Source organism: Mauremys reevesii, linkage group 7, assembly GCF_016161935.1.
Source record: "Mauremys reevesii isolate NIE-2019 linkage group 7, ASM1616193v1, whole genome shotgun sequence".
Classification (NCBI taxonomy): Eukaryota; Metazoa; Chordata; order Testudines; family Geoemydidae; genus Mauremys; species Mauremys reevesii.
In genome coordinates this window covers 7,309,843-7,336,400 of record NC_052629.1, presented here as the reverse complement: position 1 = coordinate 7,336,400, position 26,558 = coordinate 7,309,843, and the positions used below count along the sequence as shown (strand labels likewise).

The 26,558-nt window shown below is 45.0% G+C and overlaps 1 long non-coding RNA gene across 1 annotated transcript; it reads left to right on the top strand.

Annotated features, from left to right (window-relative positions):
- The first annotated feature begins 1,287 nt into the window (after positions 1-1,287).
- LOC120369489 lies at positions 1,288-7,390 on the top strand. The gene is made up of 3 exons (XR_005583183.1): positions 1,288-1,546; positions 5,062-5,112; positions 7,256-7,390. It is a non-coding gene; the product is annotated as an uncharacterized LOC120369489 (long non-coding RNA).
- The last annotated feature ends 19,168 nt before the right edge of the window (positions 7,391-26,558 follow it).

The following is a 26,558-nucleotide window of genomic DNA, read 5'->3' as shown; positions in this document are numbered from 1 at the left end:
TTTATATGGTCAAAAAGTTCCATGTCAACCTTTTCACAATGGAAAATATAAAGTTTTGCATTTCAATTTTTTATAAAAAATATGTCATAAAACAGAATTTTTTAAAAAGTCAAAATTAGAATGAAATATTTTGATTTTATTAAAACAAAACATTTAGATCAGCCTGAAACAATTCCTTTTCCAGAGTTTTATTTCACCGGGAATTTCAAGGGTTTTTTTGTTTGTTTGTTTTTGTTCTGTTTTGGAATGGGAAAAAAGTTTTCAATTCATGGCATTCCCGACAAAACGAAAATAAAAAATAATAAATAACAATCAGAGTCCTACCCAGTTCTAAAATACCCTTGTAACAGGGGGTATGTGTACACTACTACTAGATACCTGTGGCTGACCAGTGCCAGCTGAGTGGGGCTTGTGGGGCTGTTAAGCTGCAGTGTAGATGGTTGGGCTCAGGCTGGAACCCGGGCTCCAGGACTCTGAAAGTTCAGTGGGTCCGAGAGCTTGGAGTGCAGCCTGAGCGTTTACACCACAGTTAAACAACCCTTTAGCCCAAGCCAGCTGGCATGGGCTAGTTGTGGTGTCTAATTACAGGTGAGATATACCCAGGCTTACTTGCCCCTTGGCTAAAGAATCACCATCCATTCACCTAGCTACCACCTCTTGGAGCGGTGGATCTATTACAGTGTGGAAGAACCCCTTCTGTCACTGTTGTAAATGCTTATACTTCAACATAACAGCACCACAGCTGCAGCTGAGTCACTCTATCATTTCTAATATAGACACGTTCTAAGTGGTGATAAAGCCCAACTGGAGAGAGAGCTGGAGTGAGAGCCAGGTAGGAAGCTCAGAGCAGGGAGGAAACCTCTCCAGTCAGGCGGGCCTGGGAGAGACCTGGCTCAAACATGGAAGAGATGTAGAGTCCCAGAGAAGAACTTAAGGGGTTGTTCCAGGGAAAACTGCAGCACAGGAAAAGGAGCAGACCCAGCTATTTAGTACAGGGTCCAGGGCCGGAACCCACAGAAGAGGGCGGGACTGAGTTCCCCTACCAGCTGCAAAGAAAGGAACGTACAAACCCATTGCAAGGGGACTGCAGGCTAAGCCCTGAAGATAGGCTGAGGAATAGCCCCAGAGAGGGCAGAAGGATTTTGTTTGTGTGGAAAATATTCTAGGACTTTTAGTTGGGACAATTGTGATGTCAGAAGGGGTGGCCTTAAGTCACTGGTTGAAGGCCTAGTCACTGGTAGAGAAACCATCACAGCACCAGAGCCACCATCAGTAGGGGGCGCTAGAGAAACAAGAGAGTTGCTATGCCATTATTTGACCTCAAAAATGTACTGTTTAAAGAACAAAAAATGAAGCAAAGCCGCCTTGTGCATTTTAAGCCAGCCTCATGACTGTGTGCATGTCTGACTTGTGATTTTCGAATGCTTGGAGTTGGCTATATTGATCCATTCCCTGTAGAGAGATAAATAGGGCAGGGTCCCCAAGGTTTCAACTTTGGTATAAATGGCTCTGTAGGTATCATCAATGAAGCTGCCAAGATTTGGAGGTGAGTGATGACTTTACTGGTAACGGAGAAACCTGGGGCTCTTGCACCATGTGTATTGTGGTTTCTTGATATAAACAGAAAATAAAATTAAGCCAATTCTTTTTTAAAAAAACTCTTGAATATTCATATCAATATGGCTGGGTTTGGATATTCAGCCTTGGAAATTTCTATTATGTCAATTGAGGAAAAAAAAACAACACCACTCATTTTTCATACTTTAGCCTTATCCAGTCAGTTTTGTGCCCCCAAACGTCATTAATCTTCATTATATGCTACATACCCCCTGTTACAAGGGTATTTTAGAACTGGGTAGGACCCTGATCATTATTATTTTTTATTTTTGTTTTGTGGGGAATGCCATGAATTGAAAACTTTTTTCCCATTCCAAAACAGAACAAAAACAAACAAACATTATATGCAAACATGTTGTCTGGTGCCTTGATGGGCAAAAAAGGCCCAGACGACAGGAGCTCATCCACATCAGCACTAGCACTTGAACAAATGACGTGTTCAGGGTGTTATGCTATAAATCACGGACAAACGGGACCGGCAACAGAAATGGCACCCAAAAAGTGCAGCCTCAGTAACTATCTATATCCTACTCAGAGATGGGCTGGAGAGATGCTCAGGGATGTGGAGCGGGGAAGGATTCACAAAGGGAGATCTTGCTTAAGCAATCTGGAAGAATCACTTTTCAGAAATAGGACAAATTGGTGGCCAGGGGATGCTGAGGACACAAGTTCCCTGGATTCTAAGGAAGGCCTCATTACTGCAAAGGTCACAGGGCTACCTCAGTTAAGCGTTAGCCATATGAATGGAAGGAGATTCAGCTTGGGCAACAACAGTAAAAGCCTTTTAGGATAGGGAACAAGGAGAAGGAGCTTTCTGCCAGGTTCAATATTAGATGGAATTTCACTCATTTTCCTTGGGGAAGGAATGGGCAGCAAGGAGGTGACATTTGCAGATAGTATAGCACTTTGGTGGGTCAGCCAATTCAACAGGTAACAATCAGATTCCTAGGGGCAGAGCCTTCGCTGGTATAAGCTGTCAAATCTCCACTGAAGTTGATGGATAATTTATCCCAGGTGAAGGTCTTCCTGCATGTGGTATGGAGAGATTCAGAAAAGAGATATATTTGGCTTGGAGTGAGAGCCAGGTAGGAAGCTCAGAGCAATTCAGGGTAGATATATGTAAGGTTTACAGGGCTGTGGATGGCTCAAAGGTTTCCTATCCACTCAAAATGCAGATCAGTGCAAGGATCTGGGAGTTATGAACTGAATTCCAAAATCTACAGCACATCACTTAGAAGCAACGGTGAAAGGAAACAGAATGCTAGGAATGAAAGAGATGGAGCAAAGCTCCATAACTAGGAGTGACTGGATGAAATTATGCAAAGGAAAATGTAGCCTGATTATCGGAAAATATTTCCTAATCGTGAAGTTTATTAGATGTGAAATAGTCTCTCCCAGAGGAAGTGGTGAATGCCTGGTTGTCAGAGCCATTTAAATCTAAACTGCCCCCCCATCACATTTATTCTGTAACAAACCTGCATTAGCAAGGAGATCTATTGAGTTATGTCCACTGAATTCAAGACCATTGCATCAGAGTAATTTACAAGGGAGACACAGGTTTTCGGTTATTTGCTCTGATAATTAAAATAGCCAAATACATATTTTCTAGAGCTGGTCAAAATCATATTTAATTCTCAGTTTTTAACAAAAGAACCAATTTTATGCAAGAAAGTGCTATTTTCCTTAAAAAAATCATTTGAGAATTTTTGGTTTTGTTATTTTTTCCCCTTATTTTTTTTCCTTTTTAGAGTAAAAAGGGGATGGGGAGAGAAAAATGGAAAGAACAGGAACAAATGGAACAAATAAACAAAGAACCCCAATAAATAACATTTTTTTCTAATTTCATCCAAACCAGCTCCAACATTTTGAAAAACAAAAAAACAAAAAAACAAAAAGTGTGAATTTTTTCATTTTTTTTAAAAAGCTCATTTTCAACAAAAACATTTCTCATGTGAAAAATTTTACCCAACCTTAATATTTTCCATCATTATATGTTATTCTATAATCCTGTGAGATGTCAGCCATAAAAACTAGATTGAGTTTAATCTCTGTGCTTGTGTACATGGGGACACTCAAGAAAGTTAAGATGAAGCAGCTAAAAAATCATGAAGCTAATGCATGTAAATTAAAGCATATTAAACTCCCGCCTCATGGATGTTCTCATTTGAAGTCTCCTTAGTTCAGCATACCGTCCTCCTCTTGATTAAGCTACAGGAAACTAAAGCCATATCTACCCTATAAAACCACCACAGTTAACTCACTTGTGTGCACACACTTGGCTCCTTGTGTCGGCAGTGTGTGTCAACACAAGGAACACACTTGTGGAACTCCTTACCTGAGGAGGTTGTGAAGGCTAGGACTATAACAATGTTTAAAAGGGGACTGGATAAATTCATGGTGGCTAAGTCCATAAATGGCTATTAGCCAGGATGGGTAAGAATGGTGTCCCCTAGCCTCTGTTGTCAGGAGGAGGATGATGGATGAGAGAGAGAGAGAGATCATGATCATTGCTGTTAGGTTCACTCCCTCAGGGGCACCTGGCATTGGCCACTGTCGGTAGACAGATACTGGGCTAGATGGACCTTTGGTCTGACCCGGTACGGCCGTTCTTATGTTCTTATGTTCTTATTGATTGTATTGTCAGTGTGAGGCTTTGTGAGATAGCTCCTGAAAGCCAGTGACAGTTGACATAAGGAACACAGTGTCTACACTGACACTGCATCGACCTAATTAGATCGACTGTCTCTATGCTGGTTGGGGAGGTGGTGTGTTACTAAATTGGCATAGGGACAGTCGATTTACGTCAACGGGAGTTAGGCTGATTCAAGGCAGCTTATGTCAACCTAACGTTGAGTGTTGACCAGGCTTAAGGTCACTTTACTTCTAAATAGAAGTGTCCACGTAGGAGTTGCATGTGCTTTAATTTAAGCCTTTAATTAATTCACCTTCACTCCTGTGTAGACAAACCTCAAGTATAGTGAATGACTGAGATCAGAACTGAAATACTTTGTTTGGGGGGGGATAAATAGAGATAATAGGTTTGAGCCGAAGCCCATTAAGAATCCAATTGACTTCAGTGGGTATAAGAAAGGAGCTCACAGAGATATGCCAATGTTTCTCACAGATTCACAGAGTCCAAATAGGACCATTGTGATCATCTAGTCCGACCTCCTGTCTAAAACAGGCCAGAGAGATTCCCCCAAATAATTCCTGTTTGAACTGGAACATCTCTTGGGATGGAGGGGGGTGGGGCGGGGAATAGCCAACCTTGATTTTTAAATTGCTAGAATAACTCTTGGTAAATTGTTCCAATGGTTAATTACCCTTATAAATTTGGGAAATTAAAAAGAAAAAGGGTAGCTGCTGTCAATGCAGCTAAACTCAGGCTCTGATAAAAGGAAAAGACCTAAAGAAACAACAATTTAGCCTAATTCTTTTTCACAGTACAATATAGTGAACAGATGAGTGAAGCTGGCTACTATGGGAGCAGTAACGGTAAGTCACTATTTGTTTTGAGTTGATAACTATTTGGTAGGAGAAGAAAAAAACAAGAGTCCCGAGAGCTTTAAGCATGATGAGATGAGTATAGATGGGAGGGCCACGCAGCAGCCAGACATTAGATCAAGCCTATCTAATTAGTGAAGTCTCCCGCCTATTGGCAAGTCACTGGACTCGATTAATGAGCTGTGTAAAGGGTGGCGGGATGATTTAGATGTGGCTAAGTAGTCACCTGGAAGGTGCAAGTGAGATGGAAGAGTCATTTGCACACTAGTGTAAATGTGACCTGAACTCCTTTGAGGTCAGAGCAGGGGGGCAGTGCGCAGATGAGAAATAGGATGGAGTCTGTGTCATTACAGACTTGTCAATGCCGGTCCTTTTAGCAGTTGAACTCATATAGTGGGGGAGTATGCACGTGCAAGGGCATTAAATTTACTACATGAGACAGTGTGGCTTAGTGGCTGGGGCACTGGAGTAGGACTCAGGAGACCTGCGTTCAAATCATGGCTCAACCACTACTTTGATAGATCACCTTGGACAAATCCCTTCCTTCTCCGTATCTCAGTGTCCCCAGCTGTAAAAAGGGGCTAATGCTCGTCCACTCCTTTGCAAAGCCTATGAATGACAAGTGCTGTTTGAGAACTAAGTATTGTAAATTGAAGTAGTATCCCCTGCACCAGTTTAGCTACGGCATGGTGCTACCTGCTGTGGAAGCATCTGCTCAAGCGCCTGGATTCCTTGCAGGCTGTAGTGGCCTTTTAGCCACCACAGAAGCATGTTATACTGTAGTCCTTACAGCAACTGGATAACATACCCGATGGCCCCACAATGAATGGAGCTATGACTCCAGCTGGTATCTCTGCAGCAGAATCATGTGGGTTTTTGGGCTTCTTTCCATCCCATCATCAACCTCACTAAGAATGTCTACACTGTACAAATAAATAAATAAAAACACCCCATCAGCAAGTCTCAGCGTCCAAGTCAACTGACCTGGACTCACAGGGCTTGGTCTTCGGTGATACAAATAGCAGTACAGACATTGCTGCTTGGGCTCTGAAACCTGGTAGGAGTAGAGAGTCTCAAACTTTGGCTCCAGCCCAATTGGGAACATTTACACGCCTATATTAAGTGCCGTAGCATGAGCCCTGTAAGCCAGAGTCATTAGACCTGGGCTCTGAGGCTCACTGATGCAGTGTTGGTTTTTATTTTTTTTTGCAGTGTAGACCTATGCTTCGTGACACTCTTTGATTGTAAATCAGTCACAGCCTGAGAATAAGAAACTCTCCTCTTTGCTTGCATGGCCACATTATATAAAAACTCCTGCCCCCGCCCCCCACCACGTACGCATCAGCACTGCACGCAGCCTTTGTTACGCCCGCGGCAGTGTGAACATCACGGACAGTCTGCCCCCTCACTGGCACCTGATCGAATTCAGAGCTGCGCTGCACTGGCAGTGTGAACGTCAGGACAAAGAGTGTGCATCCCACTGGAGACCTCTCATTGTCTGGCAGTAGCAGATCTGCTGAGTGAGGCAAAACGGAGCCCTGCATGAGCTGGGAGGAGTCAGACAGAGCTTGTCTTAGGCTGGGTCTACACTGTAAAAAAATCGATATAAGAAACTTCAGCCAGCGTGTGAATAAATAGGAAGCAAGTAGTATCTTATATCGATAACTTACCCGTCCTCACGCGCGATCGATGTCCGCTCTCCCTCGCCGCCGCGCCCCGGCCACGCCGGGGGAATCGGGGGAATCGGCGAAGCGCTAGATCGATATACGCGCCGCCAGATGACGACGCGATATATCGAATCGAGATATATCGATCTACGCGACGATACACGGGGCGTGTAGTAGACGCAGTAGGATGCAAGTCATGCTTGATCTACCCATAGAACAGACTAGGGACAGAGTAGGGGTGAAATTCACCATAGTGCAAAGACCATATGCATCTCTAAACTGCACTTGGTGTACAGGGTTTGGCATAGGACCTCTATGCTGTAGAGAATTACTCCTTTTGAACTGCAGCTATCACAGTGAATAATGCCTGGTGCTCATCAAGCTCTCTGTAGGCCAACAATATGCCCATTGCAGCAGAAGCACCTTGCCTCCAGTTAACAGATATTTCCCTTTTTTAATTGGCAAAGCATGTGACAGACCCCGCTGGGTTATGTCACATCTGTCATCCAGCCTGACCGAGTGAGACGAAGCCCAGCAACGCACGTGTCGCTTTGTAATCACCTATGGGAAGACGTGCCGCTGAAGGGAGCTGGGAGTAGACGGTATTTCGGGCAGGAGCAGAAACATGTACTTGTCACAGGGATAAAATGTTGCCATGGAATAATGGTCTCCTGCTGCTACTTAAATGCTGCAGCCTGTACTTTCAAAGCCAGAGGCATCAGTCCTATGGCAGTGCTCCCTTCTCAGGATTTTTTTTTTTATATACCTAACAAGTGATACCAATCTGATCATTTTATCTGAGCACTGTTGGTGCCATACAGCACTATTACTCACCTGCCTGGCTGGCTTGGCAAAAAACAGAGCCATTGTGCACTTCTTCCAATCTTACACCAACATAACACGGGTCTGTTATTACTATTTTTGCATTTGTAGCCTCTATAGACCGCCCCCAACTGATATTGGGACCCCATTGTGCCAGACATTGTATAAACACTTTGCAAGACAGTCCCTGCCTTGAAGAGCTTACAGTTGAAATAGACAAGGCAGATAAAAGGGAGTGTTTTTGTCCCCATTTTACAGACGGTGAGAGATTAATGGCCAGATTTTTAAAAAGAATATGTTGGGTGCTGTATGCTTTTGTAAAGCTCACTGTAAGGCCTGGTCTACACTAAGGGAGGGGGTCGAACTAAGGTACACGACTTCAGCTACGCGAATAGCGTAGCTGAAGTCGAAGTACCTTAGTTCAGGCTTAGTCCAGATGCTGCGGGAACAAAGTCCGCGGCTCCAAGGTCGACTCCGCCACTGCCGTTCGCGGTGGTGGAGTTCCGGAATCGACCGGCGCGCGTGGGGAGTTCGAACTATCGCGTCTTGATTAGACGCGATAGTTCGAATTCCGAGAAGTCGAACTCTCCGCGTCGACCCGCGCAGTAAGTATAGACCTACCCTAAGTGTCAGAATGGGAACTGCTGTGTGAACTTTGAAAAATCTTGCCTTTTTTTTTAGGGACCAGAATGAGAGCCAAGTGCTTTGGAAAATCTGGCCACATGTGACTTGACCAAAGTTACTGGGAGTTGGTGGCAGAGATCTCCTGAGTCCCAAATGAGGCCCCTGGAGTGAGCCAGGTAGCGGCATGCATCAATTTTTTTTTAATCTGTATGCCTTGTGCTGTATTCTGGGGCTTGCAGAGGTGCTGGGTAGCTAACCAGGCTGGTACCTTTGGAAAATCCCAGAGCCAAGCACACTCATTATCTTTGCACTGTCTTGGGCAAGCTTTCAGCCAGCAAAGGCACCTGAAAAACCAGCTGCAAATAGCTGTCTCTCAGCTCTCATAGATAATAAGGTGCCTACCTTCCACACTGTGAACTCACAGAAGTCTGAAAACATTAGGCTGAGCAACTTGTTCAAGGCCAGTAAGTAGCAAAGCTGGGAATAAAGCCCTACTCTCCTGGCTCATTAAAAACTCTGTTACAACAAGGCTGTATGCAGCCAACACTCATTCATAGCTGTGTCTAGGAGACTAGACAGACAAAGCGGGTGAGATATTAACTTTTATTGGACCAACTTCCATTGGAAAGAGAATATTTTGAGCTACACAGAGCTGTTCTTCAGGAGACAAAGTCAGGATTCAACCATATTTTCACCATGTCCAGTGTGCTGCAGTATTGGACATTAAACCACAAACTGGTCCCAAAGACCCTGAGAGTCAAAACTGTGTGTTATGCATGTCCCCCAACATGGTTCTTATAATCAGGTCCAGCAACACAATTAGAGTCATGTAAACCAGCCCTCGGTGGTGAAAGACTCTAAGCCTATACCAGTATCATGAGACATCCAGTCAACCAAACCCATGCAAATTTCATCTTAATTCGCCAAATTCTCTGCTGGAGTAAATGTGCTGAATTTCATTGACATCAACAGAATGGGCCCATTTAGACCAGCAGAGAATTTACCCCAATGTCTGAATTAAAATATGGCATTTTGCCTCCCTATTGGAAAACATACCACATGCTCCAATTAGCTCTGATATTAAAGAACTGTTCCTTTTTGTTGGGAGAGGAAATTATTATAATTGGCCCTACATATTTCCTCCGGGCATTCATTAAGCTAATTATTGTTCAGCTTATAGTACTGCAGCTTCTTTCCTTTACGAGAGACGCTGTATAAATACCCACGGAACTGAACTGATTGTTGTTTTTACATAATAATGGTCTTGACAAAATCTTTTTGTTTGATTGTTCTTCTCGCTAAATCATTCACGGAATTAGATTTGCTAAATTTTAATTTTGCAACAGCTTTTAGCTGAATGAACATTTTAATTGGCCGCTCAGCATTTTAACGAGATTGATTAATCTCTGAATCATTCTAACTGGCAGTTCCTAGTGATCCAAGTAATTTACTTACATCATTTATTTTTGTATGATGGAGGGAAATTTCATAATAATAGCATTTATATGGACCCTTCCATGCAGCGTGATAACTGTGGACAAATGAACCTTCCCAAACTTGATCTTCTGGCAAGTTCCACACGACTACAGTATACTTGCATGGAAGCCTGTACTTTTCTCCTTCCATATAGTGGGCCTAGTCTTAAATAGTTCTCCTTAAATATTATAGGCCAATTATTTTTACTGAAGTCAGTGGGAGACTTAACTAAGGACTGTGCAAAAATAAAAATCTTGACCTGGAACTTAAGGATTCAGCCCAATGATTATCATTTATATTTTTGTACTGTCTTTTAGCAAAGGATCTGCAAAGCACTTAAATATTGATTGGGGGCCGGATACTGCTACCCTTACAGGGAGCAGCCCAGGTACTGGCAATTGCACAGCACCGGCCTCTGCTACTTGAATGGAAGGAGGAACTATCAGCAGAAGTAGGCTGTTATCCTTTACGTGGATCGGCATTTAGAAGGGGATGATCATGTGACTTACCAATGGGTTAGTCAACTACTTGTGAGACAGCAGTGGATTGTTAGAAGATCAAGATTCCTGGTTGTATTTTGAGCTCTGGGACTGGCGTGTGATTAGGGCAGAGGCTACAGACAGAGCCCACCACAGATTGGGCACATTGATTCTGAAGAGCCCTATGGGCTACGAGCAGAATAAGGAGCTACTCAATGGGAGCAATAGTGACAGAATAGGGTTGCCAACTTTCTAATTGCACAAAACTGAAGCACCCTTGCCCCACACCCGCCCCACCCCTTCTCCGTGGCCCTGCCCCTTGCTCACTCCATCCCCCCATCGCTCACTGTTCCCCACTCTCACTCACTTTCACCAGGCTGGAGGGGGCGGGGTGAGGGCTCTGGCTGGGGTTGCGGGTTCTGGGGTGGGGATGAGGGATTTGGGGTGCAGTAGAGGGCTCCAGGCTGGGGCAAGAGGTTGGAGTGTGGGGCTGAGGGGTATGGGCTCTGGGTAGGGCCAGGGATGAGGGGTTTGGGTGCAGGAGGGGGCTCCAGGCTGAGGCAGGGCATTGGGGTGCAGGAGGGGGTTACGGTTCCGGCTGGAGGTGAGGGCTCTGGGTTGGGGCTGGGGATGAGGGGTTTGGGTGCAGGAGGGGGTGAGGGCTCTGGCTGGGGGTGTGGGCTCTGGGTTGGGGCTGGGGATGAGGGGTTTGGGTGCAGGAGGGGGTGAGGTCTCTGGCTGGAGGTGAGGGCTCTGGGTAGGGCCAGGGATGAGGGGTTTGGGTGCAGGAGGGGGTGAGGGTTCCTGCTGGAGGTGAGGGCTCTGGGTTGGGGCTGGGGATGAGGGGTTTGGGGTACAGAGGGGCGGTCAGGGCTTGGGCAGAGGGTTGGGGTGTGGGAGGGAATTCGGGGTCCCAGCAGCTCCCAGGAAGCAGCCACCAGGTCCTGCCAGCACCTAGGCTCATGGGCGGCCAGGGAGGCTCTGTAGGCTGCCCTTCCACTCGCAGGCACCACCCGCAATGCTACCATTGGTCACGGTTCCTGGCCAATGGGAGCTGCGGAGCCAGTGCGGAGGGCAGGGGCAGCACGCAGAGCCTCCCTGGCCACCCATGCATCTAGGGGCTGCAAGGACTTGGCGTCCGTTTCCAGAAGCCGCACAGAGCTAGGAAGCTTGCCTTACTGACAGGCCTCTGCTGCACTGCCGACCCGACTTTTAACTGCCCGGTCAGCAGTGCCAATCAGAGCCACCAGGGTCCCTTTTCGACCGGGCGTTCCAACTGAAAACTGGACACCTGGCAACCCTATGACAGAACCTGGGTCTAAATTTTACAAACAAACATCACTGCATTGCAGGTATAAAAAGTATGTTGCAGATGGGTAAGCCTAGGTTGGACTGGTGCCAGCGGTAGGACTAGAACGCAGGAAATCTGACTCATTGCCCCCTGCCGTAACTGCTTGAGGCTAAATCTTTTTGGTCGCTACATAGAAATGGAGCTACGGTATATGATTCTGAGAACATCTAATCAGATTAGCAAAGCTTGTGATAAATATGAGTGGCAGTTGTGGTAACTACACTGAGATCTGCATTTCTCACTCACCACCCCACACCCCGATTGCTAGGGAGCAAAAACTCTTATGCCCAAATGTACGGGAGACTTGGATGATTAAGATATATAGTCTCCAGTAAGAAGGGGAGGGGGAAAGCAGCTCTACTAATGTGCATAGTAATGAAACAGAAGCGGTAAAAGGGCTTCTTGGATGTCTTGTTCAAAATCCCTTGGGATGCTTGAGATGAAAGAAATCAGGGCCATTGTGGGGTGGCTCATCTCCAAATGGCAGATGAGCAAGAAGGGAAATTAATGTGACAAGGCTAATTTAGCTGCGCTCCAATCCACTTCTGCATGCCTCACATAGGCACTCCGCTAACTGCTTTATTCAGCCCAAAGTGTGTGAAAATCCAGTTAAAACACTCTCATTTTAAAAAGGCTTTTACTGCCCATTTTCCCGCTCTGTTGTTTACTGAGTTCAGCTGGATTTGGGGCCTTACATTTCCATTCAGTGCCTGTGTGCTCATTTACATGTTACACACGATTAGACTGTACTGCCATTCCCCTTGTTTGCAATGGGCTCCTGCAATTCTCCCTCTAGTGTTGCCTGTAACTCTGTTGTTCAGACTGTGTCAGCAAAGTGCACTTCCAATCATGCACGTCTGTTCAGAGACTGGTGAAAATCAAGAGTAGTACAGCTTCAGTCTGGGTTCTCCCATTTCTAAAAGCTTGGGCTAGAGCCCATTCAAGTCAGGCCCTATAAGATTTCCAATTACTCTCTGGTTTAAAAAGTTATAGTAATACATTCCTTATGTGCGTGGGGAGGTGGGAAGAAGGGGTAGTCCTCAGGTCTAGTAAAGCATGTGGCCTTTAAGCAGCCTCCAGTGATATAGGTCAGAGTCAGGGATCTCACCCGGAAACACAATAAGAATAATCTCATTTCTAAAGCTTGTCTTTCACTTACCAGCACTAAATACACCCCACACCTGCCTCTCCCCATTTCTTTAACATCCCTGGGGAGGATTTGCTAAAGGCCACCCTGACTGTGTTACTCAAAACTACTGCTTGAATCTTTGTTCATAAAGGCAAGTATTTCACATTTTCCTAAAAGCGAGATGGGTGTGAAATGCCATAACTGCCTCTAGTACCCACTGAAAATTTACTCCTAAGGAAGGAAAGGATTCCTTCAAAACTACCAAAACCACCAGATCTAAACAATGAAACATTCTGGAAAAGGTCGGATCTGATTCCGTTATGTTCATGGCATGCACACAGAGCAGGTAGATGAAAACAAATACTCTTTCGGGAAGGTTGCAGCATAACACTATTTTTAAGATTCAGAATGATGACAGAGGAAACCAAAAAAACCAGGGGAAAAAAACAAGCTGTTTCCTATGGCAGAGAAGTACAACTCACCCAAACTTGCTTTAAGCTGACTCTTTCCAGACTGGCTGTGAGCAGATTAGGGTGACCAGATGTCCCGATTTTATAGGGACAGTCCTGATATTAGGGCCCTTTTCCTATACAGGAGTCTATTACCCCCTACCTCCTGTCCCAATTTTTCAAACTTGCTATCTGGTCACCCTAGGGCAGATTGTGAAGGACTCGGAGGACCAAGATCACATGGCTTCCCTCATTGGCCCCCACCCTGCAAGCAGGACCAGGAAATCCTTCTCACTTGAAGTGCTAGCAGTTCCAACACAGTACACCACAGGTTATAACTGTGAACTCCACAGCGGGCCCTAGCCTCAGTTGTGGGCCCAAACCTCCGGAGGAGATTTCCTAAGGGGACTGTCACTAGGTTATTTAACCAGTGCCACATAGCTCCCATTTAGTTCAGTGAGAGTTGCATTGCTAACATCCCTAATCACCTTTGAAGATCTCAGCCATGTCTTTGGGTCCCAAGCCCCATAGAATTTTGTAAAAGTTTGCATCCAATCCTAAGCCTGGAATTCACATCAGGCAACTTATTTTCGATTCAACAGTCCTAGAAAGACAATCTCCTTTTAAAAACTGACTGTCACAGAGTAGCTGGTCCCTGTGGATAGACTAGGCCGGAGCTCCTGGACCACAGCAGGTGAGTTCAATCCAGCCAGTTAAAGGGCTGCACCTGGTCATACAAAGACCTGCTAGTGGGCAGGTGGAAGTGGGGGAGGAGGATTGACTGAGTCAGGTTGTGCAAGAGGAGGGAAAGTCACAGTACACAGCGCTAACTCTTGTGGTACATCCCCTGGTGGTGCAAGGAGGCCAGGTGCTCACAGAGCTTGTTGGGACTGGGTGGAGCTGAAACCTAAAAGAGAAGGACTTAGTGAAGAGTCTGTTTGTTTGTTTCTATTTAAGAAAACAAAGTTCCTGGAAAGAGTGAGCATGGCAGCACATGCTTTGGAGCTGGGGAGAAGCCCAGCCCAGTGACACTACCTGAAAAGTTCCTTTTACTTTCCAAGATGAAAGATTCAAGATATTTGTTTTCCTCTTGCACCTATCAGCGGCAGCACAAACACGTAGAGCAGAAAGGGATCTGGCTTGCCTGAATATTGCACACAGCTAGAAGTATCAGCCATCAGTTCTTGCAGGAGATCAACTGAATGCTGAAATGAAGGTAGAATGAAGAAAAACAGTTTTCAGATATATTGGGCCAGATTTTCCAAAGCGCTCTGCATCCCAAAAGCTCCCAGCGTTCTCAAATGGAACATCTGGCCACCTATTTACAAGCCTAAGTGGGAGCTATTGGGTATTGCATTGTTTTGAAGATCTGGCATTCCTCCCCCCACCCTTTCTTAAATGCAAAGATTTCTGATTTGTAAAGTCAGCACTTGCACTTTGTTAAAGGTGTTGAATACCAGTCTCTTTGCCAAGTCACCTTCCAGCATTCTAGACAACTTCTATGCTAATCTTAAGATTGTTTCTGAGGTGGGAGGCAGTCACCACTTTTAACTCATCTAATCAATGTTCGGGGAGACATAATTAGTTATTAAAATACTTGGGTGGCCAGCTCACTGATCCTGAATTTTGCTTAGCCCCAGTAGGGAATGGGATTAAAAATAATGTCCTGCCTCGGAACTTCAAACCATTTCCTTGTGAAAGTGACTGATTTCCCCATCAGAAAAGCAAAGCCAACATTCCCAAGGGTAATGCTTCGCATGAATAAAATGTGATGGGATATCAGTGCAGGGCCGCCCAGAGGATTCAGGGGGCCTGGGGCAAAGCGGGGGAGCTGCGGTGCTTGTACTCACCCGGCGGCGGTCTGGGTCTTCGGCAGCATTTTGGCGGTGGGGGGGCCCTTGAGTCGCTCTGTGTCTTCGGCAACACCGAAGAGCTCCCCGCTGCCGCAATGCCGCCGAAGACCTGGAGCGCCCCTGGGCCAGGGCTCGCGGAGCCCCTGAGTAGAGTGACCAGATAGCAAGTGTGAAAAATTGGGAGAGGAGGTGGGGGGTAATAGGAGCCAAATATCGGGACTGTCCCTATAAAATTGGGACATCTGGTCACCCTACCCCTGCGGGGCCCGGGGCAAATTGCCCCACTTGCCCCGCCCGGTGGCCCTATATCAGTGCAGCTTGTCTTCAGACAACTGGTCAGTCGTGCAAATTTCTCTCTTCCATAGATCATCTAATAGGCATTCAGGGTTTGCTGCTACCTTCAGAGAGTAGACAGACATCTCTCCTCCCCTGTCTGCTGTTGGTCATGGTTCTATCCAAAACAAACATTTATAAAGGTCTAGCTTGTGCCTTGAACTATCACCCATGCAAGGGAGAAAATCTCCCTTACGTCCCCTGCATGTGGGTCAGGATATAGGAGTAAGCAGGGCTACCTACTGCATTGTAAGCGGATGGTGAATGGTCAGGAGGAGAATGGATGGAGTTCTGGCAGAGTATTTGATCCAGCTTGGATGAGTGTTATTCTATCATTGATACAAGTGGGTAGTAATCTGAAACCTCATTCCCTGGAGCAAGGGGAAAGCAGGCGGGGGAATAGTGACTTTAGGGTGTGTCTGGTACTCAGTGCCCCTCAAGGCTACTTCTGAGGCAATATGCCTTATGCACCACCCCGGCTCAGAATTACGTCTAACGTCACATACTAGCCCTTGGTTTTTACATGAGCCTGACTAATGAAATCTGAGAGCCCTGGAAAGGAGCCGACACTTTACACAAGGCAGTTGATTCCCTTTAGTGTCTGTCCCAACAAAAGGAATCAAGTTTTCCCCACACAGCAAACCGCCTTGCCCCACACCCATGCAACAGGGCCAGCTAACCACCGATGGAAGTGAAATGATTTCCTATGAAAAACTGCCCTGCTCTCATGTTCACAACTGCAGACAGCACACACACTGTTTTTCAGTTCACCACACTTTGAATAATGGCATGCTTCATTACGATCCCAGTAACTTCAATGTAAGGTATGACCAATGGAAGTACAAACAGTAGAATCTGGCCCTATGACTGCGTTCCAAACTCTAGTTGCTTGATTTGTTTTTGCAAGAAAGCTATGACATGGGCAGACTGAAATGAACATTTCACTTCTGAGTGTTGCAACATTTTCATTTGTTATGGATATTTTGAAATATCCCCCCCGCCCCCCAATGCAACATCTGCTTTTCAGTCATGTTCCTGCATTTGACCCACTTTTTCCGGTGTGTTCGATGAGACACAAGAACGTCGAGAAGAGATTGTCTCAAGGCTAGAGGGAATCGGTGGCTAACGCTAGAATGAAACTCCCCAGGACCTCCCTAGCTCTTCCCTCTAATCTAATAACATAATAGGAATAATTTAATTTTATGTTAAATCAACTTATTTAAACATCAAGCTTTTCAAATACAGAACACTCAGAGCAGTGGTTCCTTATTAAATACAATAAGAGGATATTAAAAACTATTAAAGATGCAATTTCCACAATATGCAAACAAATGAAGGTCATGTCTACAGCAGGAGTGCTTTACCAGTATAGACATAGCAGTATACTATTCTGGCAACCATTCCTAGTGTGGAGGCAGAAGCTTATTCTGTGCCCTCACACTGTCCTCCCCCAGAAACAAACCATAACAGCAAAATTGCACATCTACTGGTATAACTGCACTACATTACACTACACTACATTACACTAGAGGCTTTAGCCAGGAAAGCTGTGTCAGTCAGGAATCAAGCTTCTTCAAATCGCTCCCCGACACAGCTTTGTCGGCAGAAATCTGTAGTATAGAGATGGCCTAAAAACCAAGGATGTCTGTTGCCCAAGGCATAGTTCGCTGCTCAGGGAAATCCACAGTGTTTGTGAGGGTTAAGTGAGGCCAAACAGCCAAGCACTGTCTTTGGGCTAGATTAAGAATGCACTCTCAGCCCTGTGAAAGGGACCCCAAAATCAACTGGAAAAGGCAATCCAGCTCTAGAAACAGAAGAGGAAATGGCAGAGGTCTGAGCTGATGTGGAGGAAGAACTGGCAGGATTTGGTGGCAGTCCAGAGGAAGGACAGAAGTTTAGAAAATGTGAGACATAGGGTATTATAAAGTCCAGCTGCAAAACAAGCTAGGGTTTACTGATGTTTTTGCAAGGGCAGTTAAGGAAGAGAAAATAGGTCTCACCCAGCAGTTTTCAAACTAAGGAAGGTGTGGACTCAACCGCACGGTATCAATGATCTGGCTATTCTTGAAGCGGCTTGTCTATTATATAGCCCGTTATCACACCGAACCATGGGGTGTGGAGGCCCTGATCCTTAGTGGCAGCAAACTGTATTAATGAGTAATGTCAGGAAAGCCTGGCTCTTGCACCTGTGACATCAATGACCATTATATACCATTTGCAGATCAAACATGCCATTATGCAGCCATATGCACAGGAGTCTTTATTCTGAAAGAACTCCATGTCATGACTGCTGCAGCTGCTAATCCAAACAACGGAGCTGTGCAGACATTCACCAATAAACAGGGAAATGGAGGAGGCTGATCTGTCTGAGTGACCCAAAGAACATCTGACAAGTGAAGTGTAAAACTATAATTAGGAAGGCCAAAAAAAACCCCCCAACCAAACAAAAAAAAACACCCCAATTTGAAGACCAGCTAGCCAAATCTGAAAAAGTAACAGCAAAAAATTGTAATTACATCAGAAGCAGGAAGCCTGATAAACAACCGCTGGGGTCACTGGACGATCAAGATGCTAAAGGAGCACTCAAGGGGGATAAGGCCATTGTGGAGAAACTAAATAAATTTTTTGCATCAGGTCTTCATGACTGAGGATGTGAGGGATGTTCCCCAACCTAAGCTGTTCTTTTTAGGTGACAAATTTGAGGAACTGTCCCAGACTGAGGTGTCATTAGAGGAGGTTTTGGAACAAATTGATAAATTAAACAGTAATAAGACACCAGGACCAGATGGTATTCACCCAAGAGTTCTGAAGAAACCCAAATGTGAAATAGCAAAACTACTCACTGAGGGATGTAACTTATTTAAATCAGCTTCTGTACCAGATGACTGGAGGATAGCTAATGTGATGCTATTAAAAAAAAAGGCTATAGAATTACTATAACAATGATTTCTGTAACATGATTATAACAACAATGCTCAGTGCATCATGAGCCTTCCGAAGACACCTGACATGACAAACTTTGCATTGGATACCATACAATCACATTATAAGGATGAACATGGGGGTGCTGGGTGTTCCCCAGATGTACAGAACATCACAATTAGCACTGTAGATATTTGTGGGGAGCTCCCCACCAGGCACGAGGGCAGCATGGGAGAAAGCACAATGGTGCCCTGACCCTGCTGCTGAGTTTCCTCACCTCCATAGAACACATTTCTGCTGGATGCCTCTGGCAGTGATGATTGCACCACGTGTAGTGCCCCTGCCACTGTAGGCGAGGGCCTAACCCAAGACCCATGGCAGCCAGTGGAAAGACTCATTAACTTTGGGGCGGGCGGGGAGGCGGTTGGATCAGGGTCTAAATGAACTAATGATATAAGAACCCTCCTCCCCTTTTCTGACCATGTTCAGTTACAGCTGTGAGGAAGCAGGGGGTTGGGGGTGGGCGGCGGGGAAGCTTCCAGAATCCCAGGTGCCTGGCTGGATTCTGACACTGGGCTATAATGTTTAGGGCCTTGCTGTCAGAAGAACTGATGTTCAGTGGAACCATGAGTGAAGCCTGCAAGCCAGCTATACAGAGTGATGAGACACCCAAATGAAAATTTCGGCTGGCAAAATGGTTGTGCTTGCAATAGGGATACTGTTTCCAGGAGCCCAAGCCTCGGAGAAAGCAAAGGATGTCTGCTCTTTGGTAAAAGAGGAATCAGAGAGAAAGAGAGAGAGCAGAAGCCAGATGAGATCTGAGAGCAATTTGATGAGTACCCTCAGTGCAATATCCCTGACACATCCTCTTAATATCATTCCACTCCCAGTGTTCTGGTTACTTCTGTTTTGCATATCTGTTACCCCTTTTACTGTCACTTACATTTCAGAGAGACAGCCTATATCATACCTGGCATGCGGGATGAAGAAAGGATTTGCATTCAGTGATATTAAAAATGCAGTTTAATTGAGAGGCTCTCAAAGCTGTGTTGCAAAGTGGTGCATTGTTCTGCCATCTGACTCATTGGGTAACCCAGAAACCTGTCTTCCCTGATGCCCATGAACCTGGATCTCTGAGGCAGATCAGAACTCCTGAATTTCTCTGGCAGTCTGCTTTCCTTTGCTTCTTCTTAAAGCAGATGGGGCGATACATTATATCTTCCTTTTCTTCAAACAATAAGGACAATCTTTTCCACATCATCATCTCATGATCACGCCCAAATTATCCCTGTTTGTTAACTGCTACTAGTGCTGAGGCTAAATTTTCAAATGTTCAACATCCACAGCTGGGGCCAGATTTTCAAAGCTCAGCTCCCACTTAGGCAGATGTTTTAAAAGTGCTCAGCCCTCACCAGTTCCTGTCCAGGCGCTGGTGGCCCGATTTTCAAGAGAGATCAGCCACCAACGTGCTGAGCTCTTCTGCAAACTCAGCCCTGATTTTAGTGCCTACATGGCAGCTGAATTATTCTGAAAACTTGGACCATTGAGTGTTCAGTTGGGTGTCTCCAGTTATGATAGCTTAAGTAGAAAGAATAAGACATTCAAAACTCACACATAAGAATAGCTAGCTCTTACGCAGCAGATTGCAATGTACTTTATAAAGGAGGTCAGTATCCTTATCCCCATTTTACATATGGGGAAACTGAGGCACAGAGCAGTGAGGTGACTTGTTCAACATCACTGTCATGGTTCCTGCATTAGCTGTACCTCTACTTGGTGCTTCTCAATCCCTGTTCCAGTTTCTGAGTGCACCCCCACAGCAATGGGGCCCTGTACCTTACTTCTAAGGTGGGACTACACAGTTCTCCAACTCTTAGACTGTCCCCTGGGCTGCAGTACCGTGTGGATCAACTGAGTTTCTCCAGCAAGTCTGACTGGGGTTGGTATCTGTGCTCCTCCTCTTCAGGAGCCTATGACTAGCAGATTACAGTAACCAAAAACAGCCTTCTTAAAACAAAATATTGTTTAGTTAGCCATAGGAGCAATGCATGGCATAGGAGGAAAAGGGTTTCAAAGGGGCCTACACACTTGTCTATCCTCTTGATGGGGACCCTGGTAGGTATAACCTTCCTCGGTAGGCTCTCAAACCTTAGTCTCAGAAAAGTCTCTCTCCTTGAGGGAGTATGTGTTCCTTCAAAACCTGCTATGGTTCCCTTTGATCCCCCTCCCTGCCAGGATACAGTCACTCTGGGGGAAAGCAGAGCTGCATGCCCGGCAGGGAGCTGAGGCAGGCTTTCAAAGTGACTAGTTCTTGCATTGTCTCTCAAGTGTTTGTGTATGTCAGGGTCTAGATTTCTGGGCGAATTCCCTGACAATCCTGCTATTGAATTAACTCAATCCAGGCACCCGGTGAACGTCACAATAATCAGATCAACACACACACACACACACACACCCCTACCTACCTACCTACCGGCAACTCCATATTTATCAAAGTCACAAACAGAGATTCCGATTAAAGAACTTTTTCAGCCAGACAAAGCCAGCAAGCATTTTATCAATGAGGTTTGGCAACAAGAGGAGACCACCAAGTCTCTCACGCAAGACCTTTGGGGACCACTCTCTTATTCATGAGTTAAATTGCTTACCGCTGCTGAGTTTAACCATATAGAATTGTGACTATTGAAAGGTCACTAACCCTTGTTGGCATGGTTATTGGTGGGGAATTGTTTTTAAAAGAAATGAAAAAAGAGTGATACAACTGTGTGGCTGCAACGCTGGAAATCATCATCAGAGAGGTCGACAGTTTTGTGGGGTTTTCTTTTTGCTCCCCCTGCTACCAGCAGTAGTGGCTGGTTAGTGAGAAAGATTTAGACAAATGACAGCTGGTTAAATAAGGCTAGAAATTACAGGTGCTCACATGCTTTTTACAGCATAAAGATGTAAAAAGAGTATTTCAGTGCTGGTAGCAGAATGTCTCAGGTTCCGGGAGGTATTGATCATGGGCTGTGGAACAGGAAATAATGATACAAATACACTAGGTGTAATATCAGAGGTAATTATCTCAGAGGAAATATAGGTGATTGTGCTGTAAAGCCTTCTCTTGGCCTTTTCCTTTTGAAATTCAGCTCCAATTGCCGTAATGGTAATATTGTTTATGGCCTTTCACCGTTCAGAATTTGACATTGTTTTTCACTGGGCTTTCTATACGGATGTTGCTTTTCCCTTCTTATAAGTCTCTCATCCTGTCGCCTACTAAAAAGGTTACCAGTCACAAATGTGAGACAGCTGAGAATTCATAAGGAGTTTGATCAGTTCTGGCCTCCAAGGGATGAGCCTCACCTGACAAATTCAGTATCATTGCAAATACTTTGCTGGCACTGATTAGACCTGGTGTAATTACCCTTGCTGGAAAGAAAGGGCTCCTAATTTGTGTGATCTGAGTTGAGGCAAAACAGCCAAATCAGACTCATGGAGTGCAAATAGAAAGTCTGTAAGTGAAGGTCTGTAAGTGAACTCAAAAGAGACAATTAGGTAGCTTTTCTGTTCGGACTCCAGGCAGCCAGCTGCTAATTTTGCACTCTCTGTAGATAGTAATATTTGTTATCAGTGCATGATTTAACAATCACATGCATTAGCCTGTAAATTGCTTTGAAATTCCTGGAAACAAACAGCTATAAGTGAACTCTCACAGACAGAGGGCAGGAGGGTACAGATGGTATAGATGGGTAAACTGAGGCAGAGAGGAGTTAAATGGGAGAGTCAGAAACAGATATCAGGAGTTCTATCTGTGGATTTTTAATATCAGACTGAGATCACAAGGCCAGAAAAGGATCACTGTGATCATTTTGTCTGACCTCCTGTATAACACAGGCCAGAGAACGTCCCCCAAATAGTTCAGAGAAAGGATGTTTTAGAAAAACACCTATTCTTGACTTCTAAATTGTCAGTGATGGAGAATCCACCATAGCCCTTTATAAATTGTTCCAATGGTTAATTACCCTCACGGTCAAAAATGTGCACCTTATTTCCAGTCTGAATTTATCTAGCTTCAATTCCAGACATTGGATCCTGTTGTGCCTTTTTCAGTTAGATCGAAGAGCCCATTATTAAATATTTGTTCCCTGTGCAAGACTAATCAAATCACCCTGAACCTTCTCTTTATTGAACTATATAGACTAAGCTCTTTGAGTTGTTCACTCGAAGACATGGTTTCTAACACTTTAATCATTCTCACAGCTCTACGCTGAATCATCTCCAAATTATCAATGTCCTTTTTGAAGAGAGGACATCAGAACTGAACACGGCATGCCAGCAGTGGTCACACCAGTGCCAAATACAAAGATAATGCAACCTTTCTACTACTATTTGAGAGTCCTCTGCTTACGCATCTCACAATCGCATTAGCTCTTTTTAGCCACAGCATCATACTGAAAGCTCCTGTTCAACTGGATTATCCATATCAACCTGCTCTAGCCACCATTTTGTACGGCTTCACAAACACTCTCAGTGTGGATCAAACCAAGTCATGTGGGGACATTGTCACAGGGATCCAAACACTCATGAAGATACCAATATTGAAGAACAAGGGCTAGGGTGCACAAATGGCATTATTACTAACATATAGCACTGTGCCTCTTCTAGAGATATGGTTTGTAAGATGAACCATGTGTTTTCAGAGATTTAGGGTTATTGAACAGTATTTTTGCAAATTTGTTTATATATTTATATATATAAAAATAAAAGCACAGCAGTAGCACAAAGTATGTAAGCACAGTAGGGCAGAGACTTCCAGTCAGAAGCTGACAGAATGATTAAGGTACAGTCTGGGACCCTATGACAGGGGGTTCCACTCACTGCTAGAGCAGCACTTCCCCTACTCTGGGGAAAGCTTGCAAGGTCATCATCCCTTCCTGGGGTTGCACACACCCACTCCATCTCTCCCACTCTGCAGCCCCTCTCTTGCGCCAGGAGCTGCAGCCTCCTTTTTTGTGACATGGCCCTTCAGCCAGCTCACCCTACATGTTTTCTCCTTCCAAGATACTAAAGGGTTCCTTTAACACTCTTAGGCAGCCTTCCCATTCCCTGCCTCAGTGCCCCTGGCAGGAGAACCTGGGGCCACTCTCTACTCCAGGTTCTGCCTCAGGAACCCTCTAGTCAGCAGTCAAGGTTTGTTCCCTTTAAGATCTTACTGCCTTTCCTTGAGCCCTTTCCTACCTCCATAGCTCTGTCCCCCTCCTCTGGGTTTAGCCAGCCTCCCAACTTCCTCCTCCCAGAAATTAACTGTAGGTCCCAGTCCCCTCCAAACATGCCTCCCTTCTCCCAGGGACTGACTGTAGACTTTCCTCACAACCCCCATCTACTACCAATTTCCTGTCCCTATAAACCCAACCCAGCTCATTCCTCCTCAGCTGGGATCCCTCGCTCAGTCCAGGGATTATTTAGCCCCCTGATTCCTCTCAGCTGTGGCCTGTTGGATTAATTAGCCCCTTTCTTAATCTGCCTTAGTCCTTCCTGGGCAAGTGTGGGGTGAACACCCTAACCCAGACCCCTGGCCCTGGGGTGTATCATTCTGCAATGGTGCCCATGCCTGGCCCAGCCAGGGGATCTAGGTCAGGGGAGTCAGAGTTTTCTAAGCCTCCAGTTTTTATCATGTGTTGCAACACAGGAAAGCCAACTATATAATTTTATTTTTGAAAATGTATGTCCCCACCCCCATGAGTGTTGCCTTTCTCCTTCAGGCTCCCACTCACAGGATGAAAACTAAAAACAGGGGGAAAGGGTATTTGCTACTGTTCTGCTGAGTCACAGAGCCTTCCCTGAGCATGGTCCAGCTGGCTGTCTTTAATGGCAGGCTCTTCAGACAGGCCAGCTACTAAAGAAAACCCTTAAGGCAGTTCAGCATGTAGGTGGAATGTGCCTAGCGAGCTTGAAAAGGAGCAGCAAATCTATAATTCAGCTGTGGAATTCACTGCTGCCAGATATTAGTGAGGCTAAGAGCTTAGTCAGAGTCATAAAAGGTTCAGAAATGTATACCAACAAGAACATCCAGAGTTACATTAGACAGGGTACAAACATGCAAGGGATATAAACCCTCAGATTTCAGGCACTATTCAAACATTCACTGCCTAGCCTTGGGAAGAAATTCCCCACCTGGACAGATTATTCCATAATCACTCTTTATGGTGTTTCTTGTTACCATCCCTGGATGGGCCATTTGTAGACTGTGTTGCTAACCACACCCTACATAGAGATGTTGCCATCATTAAACCCCCCCAGTTGCCAATGGTTCTTTCTCTGTGGTATCTGAAGTGTCATGGTTTAGAGAAGGAAATAATTCCTGTGCGGCAACTAGCATTGTTTGGGGAATGCTGAGATTTCAGTTAAGGCTACGCCTAGCAATGATCTCTTTTATTACCTTTGCCCTTGTGTCATAGGTATGCCCGACTCCTGCTGTCTCTGCTTTTGAAACTTTCTGGAGCTCCTGCTGATATTTGTTATCAGAAAGGGCTGTTTCCTGTAAAGGGGCCAGGGAATCAGGGCTGGAGCTAGAACAGCCCTATTCAGGTTTCATTTCAAGTGAGCTGTGGAGTCTGGTCTCTGCAGAGTCCTTTTGGGGAGGTTGGTGCCAGCCTGGCTTCTGCAAGACCTTTATTGACCCCGTGCCTTCCTATGAGGCTCCCTTCTTCCGATTCTGGAGACCCTCTCAAATATATCTTGTCTGTCTCCTATGTGAGCATGGTCTCGTGGTGTACAGGAATTGGGGAGTATCCCTCTAAATAGTTTGGGGCACCTCTAGCTGGCCTCCCTGTTTTCTATCAGAGTGGACCAGACCCTAACAGAGCAGCATGATGTATTTGTAGCTAGACCTTATACATTTAGAGTTGATATGCATGGGTATTTGGGACCCAGCTGTGTCCATGTGGGTTTCTCATATCCTTACTGTTGTGCAGAGGCCAAAAACACAACAGGTTTGTGTGTGTGTGTAAGATCTGATTTTACCCCCACCACCTACCTGCATGCTGTCTTGTGTGGCTGGTTGGATATCAAGCTGAGGGTTTTTTTAGACTGAAAGTCTGATAAGTACAAGCCCACTGCCCCAGGCCATCATGTTCTTAGGAAATGGCTGTACGCCTCCACAGAGAGCAGCATAGGAAGAAACACACTTGCCTCCCCCAGCTGTTAGTAGATTAAGCATCGGGGGAGATAGAATTCCACAGGGCTAGGGATTCCCTGGAGGATGCAGTTGGGTAGCCTGAAGTCAAATGAGCATAAAATATATCGCCTACCTCCAATGGCTGCTCTGAGGCCTAATTAAAGTTTGCAAAGCACTTTCAGATCTTGTCCAAAAAGCACTAATAAAAATGCAAAGTATTCTCAATCTCAATCGTTAAATACATATATTTCTTTGCCTCTGATAAGGCCCCCTGAAAATATAGGTATATCATATAGTCAAGCATCAAAGGAATACATAGGTATATTTTGATCAGTACTGCCTCCGTTGAGTTCCCCGGGAATTCTGGTTTCAAACAAACTCAAAGCAAAATTTAGCTGAATGTAAAGAGATGGATACAAAAGCTGGATTCAGATTTTAAACACACCAGTGTTGGAAGTGGTTTGGATCTGGGATTTTGGTCCAGCTCATAACAGAAATATGGGCTACTTGCATGATTAGGATCTGGCTATGGAGTTTGACCAATCTACAGTTTGGTGAAGTTTATATTCAAGTACAATTCTACCTGAAACTATGCTGTTTCATGTCAGAACCATGGAATTTCACAGTCTCAATGAAAAACCAGAAATCAAACACAGGTCTGATTTAAGAAGGTACATAGTTAACAGAGCTGCGTGGAAGATTAAAAAAAAAGTTTTGCAAAGGATTTCAGGATTTTAATGTTTGGTTTTCATTCTAATTCTGAAAGTAATCAAAACGTTTCAAAATTCTCCAAGAAAGCAAGCTCTGGGGGAAAAAAATGTTACGGATCCTTGGAAACATGCCATTTGGATTTTGACTTTTTAAATTTTAAATTGTTATAATATGGAATGCAATCAGGGGTGAAAGTAACTTACATTTCTTACTGGTAGGGTCGTATTGCAAGCAACCCACCTGTCCGACATGTATCCGATGAAGTGGGTATTCTCCCATGAAAGCTCATGCTACAAAACATCTGTTAGTCTATAAGGTGCCACAGGATTCTTTGCTGCTTCCACTTATCCTACACACTTAACTTCATGGTTCCTTTTGCATGATTTTGATATAGAAATTAAAGGTACTACTATCAATACTGTCTCTAATAAAACTGTAATATTGAAATAAAAGACTGAGAAATGA